Source organism: Megalopta genalis, chromosome 6, assembly GCF_051020955.1.
Source record: "Megalopta genalis isolate 19385.01 chromosome 6, iyMegGena1_principal, whole genome shotgun sequence".
Taxonomy (NCBI): domain Eukaryota; kingdom Metazoa; phylum Arthropoda; class Insecta; order Hymenoptera; family Halictidae; genus Megalopta; species Megalopta genalis.
Genome location: NC_135018.1, coordinates 18,616,074 through 18,632,406, shown reverse-complemented (window position 1 = coordinate 18,632,406; position 16,333 = coordinate 18,616,074). Strand labels below are relative to the sequence as shown.

The window sequence follows — 16,333 nt, the reverse complement described above, 5'->3', positions numbered from 1 at the left end:
AACACTGTTCAAGCGTCATACATTCTTTATCTCGTTCGAAACCTTATCGATAGAATTTTAAAGAACTACTTCTATCTTTTTAGAAATTCATTAGCCCCTATTTACATACGAATTAACTTCAAAGATTCTATTGATAAACTTGCGGCTATTAAAGCGAAGAGATGGAATTCATCTAACCTAACAGCGTTAGCCTTTCCAAGCATGAATACCTGTATTATTTGATTTCAAATATACAGAATGCTTATTTATTCACTTATTTTCTCGTAAACAACCAGTTCGATGAGACAGAAAAAAGTTCTTTTTATATACTACATAATAGTGCATAATAATAGTTAATAGTTAATAGTTAATAATAATAATAGTTATATACTACAATAGTGCATATTGTACATAAATTTTACGTATTTGCAATATTTCTTTTTTAGTAACGAAGATGATCTTCAACTTTTTCAATTATTTCCAATTATATATTAATTAACAATGAAATAAAACGAAGTCAAATGAAGAAAAGTCAACTAACGAATATCTCGATAAACATAGATTTCTGTACCTTTGCAGCTTAATAATCTTGTATTCGTCATTTAAGAGATTTTCGAATGGCATAATTAAATGCTGCACATTACGATCGAAAAACTCGAGCTGACCTTCACGTTTCGATAAAAAGGGAAAATAGCGAAAAATTGAATGAGCCGTTTATTTTGAAAGTGGCATAAGTCACTTTACCGTAGCATTAAAAAGAATTTTATCAAACAGAGACGCAGGCACAAAAACCAAATGAAAAAGAAAACACGATGCTTATGTATCGTTAATATTTATTATTCATCGTTACTTTTTCCTATTAAATGCAACGTGGTTCTTGTACAATTATGAAGAAAAAACCACTTAGAACTCAAATGATATTACTTGTCAGTGCATAGTGGTTTAGAAAGCCACAATTTGTGGCCAAAATTAGAAATACTTTCGCATCGAGTTTTTTCTAATACAAATCTAATTTGTAATGTATAATTTTATTATTTGTCGTAGACCGTTGAACGAAGGACAAGACTTCTTTTATTACAAAATTAATTACTACGAATTTACTTACTTTTACACACTTATGTTTGTAACAGTATATGAGCCGTTTATTTTGAAAGTGGCATAAGTCGCTTTACCGTAATGAAAAGTGGTGATTTTTTCATGTTTATGCGAAATTATTTATACTGAGAAAAATATCAGTATCCTGAGATAACAAATACAAGTAAATCTTCTCGAAAGTTAGCATCCATATTTTGAAACGTGTTAAAACGCAAACCCTTAACCCGAGAAAGATAACCTACGTCGCAGAGGCGCCTGCGAAGACTGTTGATTTTTGTTAATTTTTCATAGAGGTCTAGTGATTTAAGTTTAAAATTACTTAAAATATAAAAAAATATAATATAAATGCATTTTATTTTTACAATAATGCCAAACCTTTAAAATGACTAGATTAACTTAAATAAATATCCATTGTTAGTATAAAATTGACGCCTTAGAAAAGCATGCGCCTCTGAAGCGTATGGTTATCTTTTACGTACGTTGTCATATGGTTATCTTTCTAGGGTTAAATATATCGACTTAAAAACGAAGTGACTTATGCCACTTTCAAAATAAACGGCTCAAATGTTGCCGCATGTAAGCCGCTCTTTATACTGAACGTTCGAAACATTTTCTTACGCGACGCGTAGCTCGCAAGAAAAAAATTATGGTGAAACAGTGAAACGGCTCGGCGTGTATATTAATTTCACAGGAGAAAATGATTCTCGCTTCGCTGTACGTATGTATGTATATCAATTTATCCATCAACGCGCGTACATTCGAGGATGCCGGCGTGTCACCCGAGGCATCATCGACGGAAATTCTTTTCGGCAAGTTTGTAATTCAGCGTCCAGTGCAGACCGGTTGGAAGAACCGCGAAGAAATAGATGTCCGGTAAAAATAGCGGCGGAATTATTTCACGCTTGCACCACCGGCACCGGCGCGGAATACTTTCCGTTGAATCGCGATTTGCGGCGTGGCAGAACACGCGTGGCAGCCCTTGAGCTCTAATTTACGACGCCCCGGCCGCTAAAAGGAGAAAACAAAGCCCTATCACACGAAACCGAGATCGGCCGATGTGCGCGTCGCTCATAAATCCCGTACCATGAAATAAGTATAACCGAATAAGCACGGATTAGCTCTGGTTAGCCTCAAGATGGTATTCCGGTCTTCGGTATACTCGTCCATTTCTTTTTCAAGATCTGTTTCAGAAAGAGATCGTAACACGTTCTGCTGCCAAATTTTTAACATACATTTATGCGCGTCCTTTGTAACGATCACAATTGTTTTCGTTCGAATAGACACTGAACTGGCGAAGTAAGATAGCCTTGTACAGTTCAAGGCCAAAGAAATAATAAAAGAAAAATAAGAAAAAGAAAGAAGAAAAGAAATTAGTAAGAGAAAGAGAGAATTTTAAAAAATAAGAAAAAGAAAGAAGAAAAGAAATTAGTAAGAGAAAGAGAGAATTTTAAAAAATAAGAAAAAGAAATAATAGAAGGAAATAAGAAAAAGGAAGAATAAAAGAAATTAGTAAGAGAAAGAAAGAATTTTAAAAAATAAGAAAAAGAAATAATAAAAGGAAATAAGAAAAAGGAAGAATAAAAGAAATTAGTAAGAGAAGGAAAGAATTTAAAAAAATAAGGAAAAGAAATAATAAAAGAAAAGTAAGAAAAAGAAAGAATAAAAGGAAATTAATAAGAGAAAGAAAGAACTTAAAAAAATAAGGAAAAGAAATAATAAAAGAAAAGTAAGAAAAAGAAAGAATAGAAGAAATTAATAAGAGAAAGAAAGAACTTAAAAAAATAAGAAAAAGAAATAATAAAAGGAAAGTAAGAAAAAGAAAGAATAAAAGAGAAATTAATAAGAGAAAGAAAGAACTTAAAAAAATAAGAAAAAGAAATAATAAAAGGAAATAAGAAAAAGGAAGAATAAAAGAAATTAATAAGAGAAAGAATAAATTAAAAAGAAATAAGAAAAAGAAAGAATAGAAGGAAATACGAAAAAGAGAGAATAAAAGAAAATAAGAAAAAGAAAGAACAAAGAAATCATGAGAATAATCGATTCAATCAGTAATGCGGTAAAATGCCATAATAAGACAGCATTGTCCCGAAAATGTTGTAAGCCTGCCATGTTATAAATATGCCAATATTATAAATGTTCCAATAAAATATCATATCGGAGCTACGCAGTCGTAACGCAGACCGTTCACGTCGACGCAGTATCGTAGAAGAAATACGAACGATACCGAAATAAATTGTCTTCACCATTTTACATAACTATCGTGTTTATTGCCCGATAATGATATTTGTATTGCTCAAGGTGTCATTAAAGTCGTGATATTATAAGTTATTGGGTTCGTCTCGACATTGCTTATATTAGGTAACAGTAATAAAAATATGCGATGCAATTAAAAAGGAACAACGCCATTAAAATCTTGGTAAAATGCCACTTCGAAAAAAATGTTACGAGCCAACGAGGTTTGATAATACAGAAAAATGTTAATCAATTTATTACCGAAACTTCCGTATTTTCTTTATTAAATTCTTTATTAAATAATAATACTACGTTTAAATCAGCACCATACTGATTAACTTTCATGTGGAATATTTGTCTCACAGACTGTCGAAAGTGCTTGAATTATCGTGGCGACAGTTACGTGTCACACCCTGTATAAAATTTACAAGATATGTAAAATAAATGTACGAAAATAATAATACATGAAATACATACATAAATATATGAAATATATTAATGTGTATAATATGATAATATAAGAAATAGATATATAAATATATGACATATATTAATATATGTAATATAATAATAGAAGAAATAGATATATAAACATATGAAATATATTAATATATCTAATATAATAATAGAAGAAATAGATATATAAAAATATATGATATATAAACATATGAAATATATTACTATATATATAATATAATAATATAAGAAATAGATATATAAATAAATGAAATATATTAATATATCTAATATAATAATAGAAGAAATAGATATATAAAAACGTATGAAATATATTAATATATGTAATATAATAATAGAAGAAATAGATATATAAACATATGAAATATATTACTATATATATAATATAATAATAGAAGAAATAGATATATAAACATATGAAATATATTACTATATATATAATATAATAATATAAGAAATAGATATATAAATATATAAAATATAGTAATATATAATATATATAATATAATAATAAACATATGAAATAGATACATAAAAAAATAATAAAAAATTCTTAGAGCCGGACTGAACAACCGAAGGACCCCAAATTCGAGCTAAATCATGACTTCGTCGTACCCCTCGTGCACGTTGAATCGATTCCACACGGGAGATATCGTGTGACAAGCCGAGAACGAAAGGAAACGGATTTCAGCAGCGTTCAAAAGATTCGCACAGGCATCGGCCAGTCGTGAGCCACCAAGGCAGAAAATTGAAGGGTTTAACGACTCGAATAAAAGCACACGGCCGGGCAGTTTCGCGGTCCGCTCGCAACATAGTGGCTACTATTCGAGGTTGGCGCGGTGCTGGTATACCGCGGGCGCGATATGACGACGGTGGTAATGAATGCTAGCGGGGAACTTTATAGCAGCACGCGGTGTAAGTCTGCGGCTACGTCGACGTTGCCGAGTGAAATATAAAAGCGGCGCTCCGACGTCGGCTGCTGACCTCGGAGTCACTTAAGGTCTGGGTCAACCTATTCTTGTCGCGTACCTTTCCTAGTCCGATCCATCGATCGATCAATCTCTGTCTGCGAATTTCTGTCTGTCGCTAACGTGCTGACACGCGGCCCCATGGGGCTCGTTAATCACGGCCAATCGATATTCGTCGAATATTCGGCGCGAAATGTCGCGAGAAGCGGTGTATCTAATCTCGCGTTTTTACGGTTTGTTGGGGCCCGCGGTGCCATTGTCGAACATCCTCTGCGCCGATCTGTGGTGTTACGTAACCGGCAGATATTAACCGTAGAATCTGACAGCGTGAACGTTAACGAGTGTCCCGAATTTAATTAACGCGTCGAGCGTCGCGTATCTGCCGCAGAATCGAAGTACAATTTGAACAAGAAAACTTTCGACTCTTCGGCATCTTAGATATTCTAGAAAAACTCGGTTCGCTCGTATAGGTTACGACAGAAATGAATTTTGAGAAGCAGTTAAAAATTGGTGGTCGAAAACGTGTGAAAAAATTAATAAATATAATAAAATATAGTAATAAATGCGTGTTAAATAATTAATAAATATAATTAAATATAAATTAATAATTTATATTATTATAAATTATAATATATTATATATATTATTAATATACATTATATATATATTAATTAAATATTAAATATACATATAAATTAATAAATAACTGTATATTCGCACGTATTTTATTACCAAAAAATGATGGAATGTTCACTAAATACATGGATATGCAACACATTACTAAACAATTAGAATGAAACCGCCATTTCGTTACGTTTAAAAAATCGAAACATGTCGCTGCTGCTCGAAAAATTAGAATTTCTCGCTTAATAATTATTTTTCAGGCTTAGAATCGCCTACCACCTTTAATAAACAAATTCTTGAATTACGGTGTACACAGTGTGTCGAATTTTGAACGGTATCGACGAGATTTCAAAGCGAATTCGTGAATATTTGGGGAACGATGGATACTCCGATGTATTTTTTCATCGGTGAAGTAGCCTTTATAAATGCAGAAATGATCGCTGCAGGTTTAATTCGATTCAAGAGAAACGTCTATTTTATTCAGTATGATTTATGCCGCTATTTGTCTTCGGCGCGAGCAAATTGAATTTCGATCTCTTAATTGAATGACTAAACGGACAGTGTTTTATCATCTTCGCGTATCTCTATAGATTTCCATTTTCCTCTCTTGTTTCGCTACGTTAAACACACTTTATGGTGAATATAAATTATTCATTATTAACGCTTTACATTCATCTGGTTACGACAATAAATATAAGAAAGATTTAGACGCAGTCGGATAACGTATTTTTCATTACACGCTGTTCGTGATGGGCAATGCAATCCTGCCGGAACACCGTATTGTTTACACGTTAAATACTTTTCGATATGCATAATATGTAGATTGTTAACATGTAACAATAATAATAGTAATAATAAGAAGAAGAAGAAGAAGAAGAAGGAGAAGAATGATATTAATGATAATAATATATATTTATTAATATTATACCATGATATATAATAATGGTATATAATATTATATAATAATATAATAATATAAATATATTATTAATTTATATTTATATTATAATTTATATGGTATAAATAATATAATATATTAATATATTATATAATAATATAAATATATTATATTATTATATAATATAATAAAAAATTATATATATATTATTTATACCATTATATTAATATTATTATATATACCATATATAATAATGGTATATAATATTATACCATTATTAATATTATAACCATGACTGAGAGATCTGGTTTACGTTATCCCGATCACAATTGCAAGCTATTTTAATCATCCCTTCTTTTTACTCATGCCCTCCCTTGCAATCGCTTTGAAGACGAAAATTTACTTTCCCTAGCATCCGTATATTATTTAATGCAATAGATCACACAACCAATTCAACGTGATCTGTATTATTCAAAAGTGATGTAATCCCGAACACAACAGCAAATATCTACAGAATATTAAAAAGTAACTGAACTCTCGGCTACGAGCTGCGTCTGACAGGAAACGATCCGTTTCTACTTCCTTTCGCACGCACTGAACGAATGGCTAATACATACATGCATACAATACTTGTATGATTTTCAAGCGAACGCTACCTCAAGAAGTGTTCGATCAATAAAAGAACGTTGCGATAATCTATGCAATTACCTCGCATTGAACAGTGCACACAGTTTAAACACGAAAACGTTCTTGCAAACATTGCAGGGCACGGAGACAATTCTGTATCTACAGGGTGTCCCGCCTAAATAAGGCCATAGAAATTTCTTGTATTACAATAGCATACTAAATATCTTGTATTTTATGCTATTATTAGCATGCAATGTTATTTATTGTTAATCTTCACCGAACACCTCGCATAAAAATTTCATAACGTATGAACGAGGTGTCATGCACACCAGAAAATTAAAACAGCTGTCGCGGTTAAACTAGTTATTATTTCGGGTCGGAAAAATTAGTTAATGATCTTCAGACATTCTAAAATAAGTATGTATAGCGTTTTTCTTAAAATTATCGCCGTCACGTAGTCAACAAAATTCGGAACTCTCACGCTCCGCGATTTGTTCACCGATTCGAACGCGGCCTGAAGCTCCCCCTCCTTGCGTCACGCTCCGCGGTCGAAGCACGTTGCACTCTCATTGGTCACTGTTTTTCGTTAATAACTCGTAAACGAAGCCGCGGATTGTATTTTCGCTAAGGAAAAAGTTACTTCAAATGACCTGAGGAAACTCACATTTCTGTATCACGAGACATTTCTGAGATACTCTGTATATGTGCAATATAGTATCTGCGCAATTCAATACATAATTATAACCCGCTCTTTCTCGTTTGGCATTTTGTAAACTGATAGAAGATAAAAATACACGAACAGTATTAATAAATAACAAAAGAAAACATAAAGAATTTGAAAAACAAAATAGATTTGGACACTGAACATTTGCGGAAAGGAGAACCCTTTTTCACAAAGTTGTCAGAATTTTATCCGTGCCCCGTAAGCTTTGCAAGATAAAACAAATAGCTGTTCACTGAAAATAAGAATAATTCAATTTACAGCTTGTCCAGTATGTTCGATTCGATCGTTAACAAACACAGTGTGACATCACTGTCGATCCATTAGTAATTCCATAGAAGAAAATATGGGCATCCTTGAATCGCCCTTGATGCTTCCACGCATAGATCATACCAAATGAATTTCTAATGGCGCTCTTACACTCTCGAAACCCCCATAAGCCGATTTATTCCTGTTAAACGGTTATTTTATTCGAACAGTACACGTTGCACGCAGCGCCGCTCTAGAGAGCTTTCTATCGTTTTCGGACGAGGAAGCTACAATGAGCACTAAAACATGATTGCCAGGTGGCAGTAATATATGTATGCAGGATGACCACGTTCGGCTCTAAGATTGGTGATAAGTGTCACGTTGCTTCGAAGTGCTTCGAAATGCAAAATCGGTTGTCTTCTTCGCTTCTGAAGACCTCGACCGTCGCTTGCGCGCAATTTCAGAAGCTATAATTCGAAGCGGACTGTCAATCGGTGACCAGTCTTTGTAAGAATTCGAAATTAGAAAAAATTCGAAATTATGCAATACGTTAAATTGCTGCAATTTTGACGTTTGCAACGAGCAAACAAATGAGGCGTCTGTTTTTAAAAATTGTCGGACGGTGAATCTTTGTGCAAATTGAAACGTTTTTGAGGTAACTCTAGGAAGTAAAAATTGTACAGATTTTAAGAATTCAAGAAACCATATTAATTAACAATTTCTGCAAGTAGTAATCTTTTAGTCAACGAAGCAAAACTTGCTTGAATTATAATTTTCGTCAGACGATCATTAGTCATGTCGTTTTTGGATAATTGGACAAAGTTTTGTTTTACTTAATATTTAGTACACGTCAATTTTTGAATCGGGATACTAAATGTTAATAAATTTATGTTATATTGTTGATATATAATTAATCTGAAAACTCGACATTACTTATGGGTGCGCCTAATATATAATATAATATAATATAATACAATATAATATAATATAATATAATATAATATAATATAATATAATATAATATAATATAATATAATATAATATAATATAATATAATATAATATAATATAATATAATATAATATAATATAATATAATATAATATAATATAATATAATATAATATAATATAATATAATATAATATAATATAATATAATATAATATAATATAATATAATATAATATAATATAATATAATATAATATAATATAATATAATATAATATGATATAATATGATATAATATGATATAATATAATATAATATGATATAATATGATATAATATAATATAATATAATATAATATAATATAATATAATATATCACCGTAAAATAATAAAGTCGAAACAAGAAGATAGACAACTATTCCGTAATAAACAATAGCGACAGTTCCTTTCATTAACGCGTTGCTTCTTTACTAATCAAAAATGTATGCAATATATCTTTTCATTGATCAATCATATTTCTTTGCTCACTAAAAAAAAATAATAATAAAGTCCTAATATTAAAGCAAACAGTTGTCCACCGGCGAGCCGTTTGTTTAACAAAAAAATCATTCAACGAAATCAGGATTCCCATCGAAATTTCGAATTTCCATCTGCTATCTCCCACCGTTGATTTCTAATCGAGTTCAGGATCAAATTTATTTACGGCCTTCGGCCTTAATGCATAAGAATGCGAATAACTTAGAAACGAGGAAGTCGGGGCGGCTCTTATTAAGGAATAACGATTTCGATACGAAAGCGATCAACGGCGAACGAAACGGCGAAATCAGCGACGATCCGGTGTCCTCTTCGCCGGCCGCTTTCTAGCCAATCCGACCGAAATTAATTCGAGATTATAATTTACAAACGGAACGCTATAAATAGCGGCAACCGATATTCCGATTGATCGCCGCTCTTCCAGTCATGCGAACGAACAAACTCGCGATAAGCCTCGGCCATTGCTAACGTTAACACTGAACTTTACGACTTCCTCGAATTAATAAACCGCGTTGATTGGAGGACGCGACCAACTAATTATACTGATTTACTCTTAAGCGGGTATACCGAGCTAGAATTCTGAAAAGATCGATGTATTTTCTCGAAATGCGTCTATAAAAGAATTTATATCGATTCGTAAAAATAATGAAGTTACGATTATTATATGATATTTATTTGTCGGAGACGTATTAGCAAAAAAAAAGAAAAAAAAAGAAAAGAAAATGATTTACAAAAGTTACCTCGTTAAAGTTTGAGAAGAGTAATAATTGGAATGCGTTGTTTTTAAATAAAGCTTGCTTAAGGAAATGCAGTTCGCATAATTCCATGTATTTTTATATTTTATGTACGTGTCCATAAAATCGATTCGAACCAATCGTCTGACTTCTTAAAAAAGAGAAAGAAAAAAAACGAGAAAAATTCCGGAGGAGCTTTAAAAAATGACACTTCGGATCAGAATAGCCCGTTAATCACATTCACGGAATTACCTCCGAGCGAATGATAATGTTGAAATATTGATTCGAATCGGCGCGACGAAAGATCGTGAAGGGCGCTTGATTTGAAAATATGGCGCGAACACGTGAAGCATCAATCTTGCCGCGAAATCAGGAACTGATTGAAAAATATTGTATCATTCGAGAAAATGTGAATTATTAAGAACGGTAATTCTTTACGCGAGATCGTGCTTTATTTAAAAAGATACGAGTATTATTATTATTATTAATTATTCTAAAATGTGTGAAAACGTGCAGGTTTCATAATAATTTCAATTGAAATAAATGCTAAGGCAATTTTTGCTTGCTAGCTTCCAAAATTCATATCAATTATAATTGATGTACATAATTAATGAAACGTGTAGATTTTATAATCATTTTGATTGAAATAAATACTAAGGGAATTTTTGGCTGGTTTCCAAAATGCATGTTAATTATAATTAATATTATAAAACCTTTATAATATTATAAATAATATTATAAGACGTTTCTACACATCTTAGAATAATTTTAGGATCAATTTAGAATCAATTTAGAACAAGATATGTATCTCGTTCTTCATGCTTGATCTCAATTATAGCTCAATTTCACTAGGATGTTTATAATGCAAAAGAGTTTAAATATCTATTAATTTAACTTAAATATTTATTAATTTATTTACTCAATTTATAGGCTGCGATAAATTTGAGCTTTCTAAAATCGGTACATTTAATTTAATCATTTTCTTTTAATGGGAATTTTTGGGGTTCATTTTCAGAACTTCACGTGTTGAGCAAAAGAGTTACCATTTTTCCCCACGACTGGCGTGTACCCGTCCTGAATAAAATTATTAAATTGTAATAGCCGTAAATATGGCTAATTAAACAGCTTAAATTTCTAATAGCCATATATATATACGTTCTTTCCTAAACACCGCGAGAAAACCCCGTCGCAACAAGACCAGACACGCCAGTCAAAGAAACGCGTAACGTTCTCGTAGCATAATGAGCGATAAAACGGCTATCTGGTTTTCGCGTCTCATATCATCGTTGACCTTTCTTTCGCGAACGGTGGCAGACTACTTGTAACGAGGAGACGAATTCTAAAGGGAAAAAATAAAGAAACAGGGAAATATAGCGGGAACGAAAACGGACGCGACTCGACCACCTTGAATGTATTCCTTATTTTTGTTACACGGGGACGAGCCGACCGAAGAATATTAATTGGTTCGTGTCACGGTAGACTTAACATTGCTATAAGTTATGACTGGACTCCGGAGTTCATGCTTTTGCAGTGCGCGCGCGCGGATGTCAAAAACAACGAAATGCAGTTCTTGCAACCGGCAGACCAGCCGAACCGTCAAAATAACACGTCAGAAATTTTTGGTTTCACAGTTATGACAGGTATAATCATGCTTCTCTGTTTCTATAAAAATTCTTTTTTTTTAAATAAAATTGTTTAAACTGGCGAAATTCAAGTCTATTTCATTTGTTTATGATTATAGCGTATAGTGTATGTTTATTGGCAAATTTGTGTAGAAACAAAGCCTTGGTTGTGACGTTAAATAAATAAATATTACGTTAATTTTAAAGTGTGCTGTATTTAATAGCATTTACTGCAAAATTACTGTAAAATAATTTATAAAATAATATAATAATTTTTATATAATATAATATAATAATATAATAATATAATAATATAATAAAATATAATAATATAATAATATTTTATAAAATAATTCGATTACCGATGTCTAAATTCTTTTTGTGTGACATGAATATGTTTCTCACGTAAATAGATTACGTGAGATTACCCTAAATAATAATTAGGGTAAATAGATTACCCTAAATAATAATTATGGTGAATAGATTACCCTAAAGATTTAGTACTGTGATAAAGTAACTGTTCTAATATTCGAACATTATTTTCTTGACTGGATCACTGTAAAATGCTTCATTTATTTCTATTCGATTTGTAAGATATACTTCTAATAATTAATTAAATAATTAAATAATTTGTTGAATTGAGGAGCGAAACAAGAATGGGCGAAGCATTTTCGTGCGTTTTCTTTTATGCAATCATTTCCGAAGAACAAATAAGTGTTACAAACTCTGTTCGTTCTGCTCGCGACCAATGAGAAATGTCATTTACCGACTGGTTTCTGATTACTAAGAGATGGTTACAAAGAAACTTCATTTACATAAATATCAATGGTTCATTTACGACCGTCTTAATGTCAATCATATACCCGTCTAACCCAGTTCCCCGTGATCTTTTGTAAAAAGAACGACTATCTTCGGCGAAGATAGGCTGCTTCGTCGAGCTGCCGAGCCTGAAATCGTTTCCTTATTAATTGAAACTCCGCGGTAAGTACCGTCATAAATCAATAACTGAATTACAGTAAAACTGCCATTCGATATTTTTGCAGAAATGCGCGCAGACGTAAAAATAGATAGATATCAACTGAAACAAGCACATTGATGTTGCAAGCCACGTGAATAAATAAAAAGTCCGCGTTACGCTCGGAGTCGGTGAACAGAGACTCGACTACAATTGTTCAACGATTGTAGAAAATTACACAGACTCGAACATCGACGATGTGAAAATACAAAATCGTTGCTAAAACATCCGAAGAATGCCTGTTCAAATTTACGAAATTAATTCTTTTTTCCTGGCATCGGAAGTCCGCGGATTTTCCGAATTTATGACGGAAACGAAAAAGCGACGTTTGAAACGGCAGAACGATCGCGCGACTATAAAAACAACGATTTATTATCTTCAACGTGTTAAAATAAGTGTAAAAAAGTAAATTTCTCTAAGCGATGCTTTGCGGTGTCCATAAAATATTTAAAACTTTCCCCGTCGTTTTATACACAATCTTAAAAGATTAGCTGTTAAACGAAAGCGAAGAACGAGAGCGAGAAAACAGATTTAACAGCGCGTCTTCTTCCTATTGCTAACGATTAAACGAAGCGAAGGTTAACTATTCAAGCACAAAGATCACGGTGATTAAAACGAAAGATAGCTGGAACAATGAACTATCGAAGCACGGGAGAAATATTGTAGGAAACCAAGCGAATTAGCCGAAGTCTAAAAGTATTTCTTCGCGCTGTATTGCCGCAACGAAAATAGTCCGTGCGAATGTTAACGCTTTATCGCCGGCAGGAACTTGAAATAAGAATTTCCGAGGAATTTGTATATGCTGCTGAAGGTGCATAAAGTGTTCAGGAACGATCGCGAAACAACGCGAGATACGAAATCGGCCGAGATCGTTATCGGGATACAGCGGGGGATTGTCAGTGTCAATGGTAGATAGAAGTTCCACGTTTGTCTGCGCCTACCGTCGCGGGCTAAAAATATCTGAAAAATATATTTATATTACATAAGGTCGCTGTGCGATAACGAGACACCCGTGTCTAACCTTCTTTTCGCGCGGATTCGGAACAGTCGTTCTTAAATCGTTCGCGCACGAGCCGTTTCGTCGTGCACGAAACGGATGCTCTGAATATTGGCCGAACGAACGGGTCCCTCTCGTTGACACGTTGCCCGTCGACGCAGTGATCGTAAAAAAACGGACGAGCAATCGGAGCAATTTATTTAAACAAAACTGAGACCGAGCGGCTAATATTTACGGCATTGCTTGTTCTTTCGATCATCCAGTGAAGTTCGTGCACTCGCATTATTAACGTAAAAAACGAATTCTGCGCGACGTGAATGGCAATTTCTTGATCCTAACGTCTTGAATCATTTCCTAATTGTTACTTATTTACTGTAATAATTGTTCTATAATGTTGCATCAAATGCGACGGGTCCTTTTATGAGATACGAAAAGCAATACAGAAAAGTTATAAACGCTTTTGTTACATTAATTTATATCGATTAATAAGCTGTTACTTATTTGCTCAAAAAAAATCGTACCTTCTGTTTTTAATCTGAACAGAACGATCTTCTCTCCCTATTCGATGAAGCGTTATGAAGAGCAATATTGTCACAGAAAACTTACAAACGACTCTGTTAAATTAACTTATATCGATTAATAAGCTGTTACTTATTTGCCAAAAAAAAATCGCAATTTTTGCTTTCAATCAGAACAGAAGAATCTTCTATTAAACAAAACGTTTCTTCTCGTATAATATGAAGAGCAATATTGTATTAGAAAACTTATAAACGCATCTGTTAAATTAATTTATATCGATTAATAAGCTGTTACTTATTTGCCAAAACAAAATCGCAATTTCTGCTTTCAATCAGAACAGAAGAATCTTCTATTCAACAAAACGTTTCTTTTCGTGCAATATGAAGAGCAATATTGTCACAGAAAACTTATAAACGCCTCTGTTAAATTAATTTATATCGATTAATAAGCTGTTACTTATTTGCCAAAAAAAAATCGCAATCTCCGCTTTCAATCAGAACAGAAGAACCTTCTATTCAACAAAACGTTTCTTTTCGTACAATATGAAGAGCAATATTGTCACAGAAAACTTATAAACGCCTCCGCTAAATTAATTCACATCGATTAATTAGCTGTTACTTATTTGCCAAAAAAAATCGCAATCTCCGCTTTCAATCAGAACAGAGGAACCTTCTATTCAACAAAACGTTTCTTCTCGTAAAATATGAGAATCGATATTGTCACACAGAACGGTTGTAAACTCTTCCAAAAGATCAACCTGGTTTTCCTCGCAGGAAATACAAAATCGTGGTCCTTACACCATGCAACACCGGCAGAAGACGCGTTAAGCATAATTTGAGCAGTTTAATCCTTTCCAGCTTAGTCGTGTGTCACTCCAACAGGCACCCTTCAACGTTCGATAACATCGACGATTCAATTTCTGATATCGCTCGCCGCCTTACGGCAACCTCTCCGCGACACCACATAACTTTCTCAAAGAAAAACCAAATCGTTCGCCGCGCGGAATCGTATCCCGCCACGTTCTACGCCACTGTGCGAACAATATTCAGCCGAGGCGATAAATAATTCACCGTGAACATATTCTCTGCCCAGGATGGTTCCGGCCGAAGGGAAACCGAAAACTAATCTCGCGGCAACACAAAAAAAAAAGAAAGATCGTTCGAAACGTCGAAGGATTAAAATTTGTCGGCGACGCCGCGATTTCGCCTGGCACAGCCCCGAACGAAAATCACCCTGAACGATCAAGGACCGGTATCTCTAATCTGTCGCGCGGAACTCGACTCGTCGCAAAGCTCACTTTCCGTCACTTTCGTTTTCGGGGATCGTCACCACGCGTTGCCGGAGCAACGGAACCGGAAGCCGAGCACGCACATTTCGTTGCCAGCGAAATTCGCAGCAGAACCACTCGAAGAATGCCACACTGTCACCGAAGGCGATCGGACTCGTGTCGTCGGCTGGTCCACGTGTTTCTCGGTTAGCGTGGCAACCGACCGCGGGATTGCACCTACCTCTCGGGACCTCGAGGTGCCCCGGGTCCTAGGACCCCAGTGTCCTGCGGCCGGACCGGGTCCTGTCCGCCTTCCCTCGATCGGCGGTCCCTCCCGACGACGAGTCCCACGGTGGTCGCCGATGGGACACCGTAAAACCGTAACACCAGCGAAACGGAGTACGAAGCGGCGCGGATCGCGGACGAAAGCCGAAGCGAAACTACGAACGACCGAGCCGAGCCGCCAGCACGCACCGACTGACCGCGACGCGGACGCGAATGGATCTGTGGTATCGACCACGGCCACCGAACTCCCATAACATCATCGTCCCCACCACGCGGTTGTTCATCGTCTACCGAATTGGGCGGCATTCGAGATACATTTTTCTCCGGATTTTAATCGCCGTTTTGTTTCGGCCGCTGCCGCCCGCGAAATTCGGGCCCGACCGCCGGCCGGGCCGACGTCGTCGCCGCGGCATTCCGCCGAAATTTTTGTCCACCCTTCGATCGACGTGATCGACGCGAGATCGGTCTTCCCGGCGACGTTGCTGTCGCGCGGACTGGACGGAGGGTTCCAAACGCTGGAACTGCCGAGCTCTGAAACGCGTATT

At 34.6% G+C, this 16,333-nt stretch overlaps 1 protein-coding gene across 4 annotated transcripts in view; it reads right to left on the bottom strand.

The window, feature by feature from the left end:
* The window catches only part of LOC117218891 (A disintegrin and metalloproteinase with thrombospondin motifs 15), a 237,748-nt gene extending 221,745 nt beyond the window's left edge, over positions 1-16,003 (bottom strand). For all 4 annotated transcript variants that reach the window (XM_076522590.1, XM_076522593.1, XM_076522591.1 and 1 more), the window contains exon 1: positions 15,745-16,003. The gene's annotated coding sequence lies outside the window, so the exon portion shown is untranslated. The remainder of the gene's footprint in view (positions 1-15,744) is intronic.
* Between the last annotated feature and the right edge of the window lie 330 nt (positions 16,004-16,333).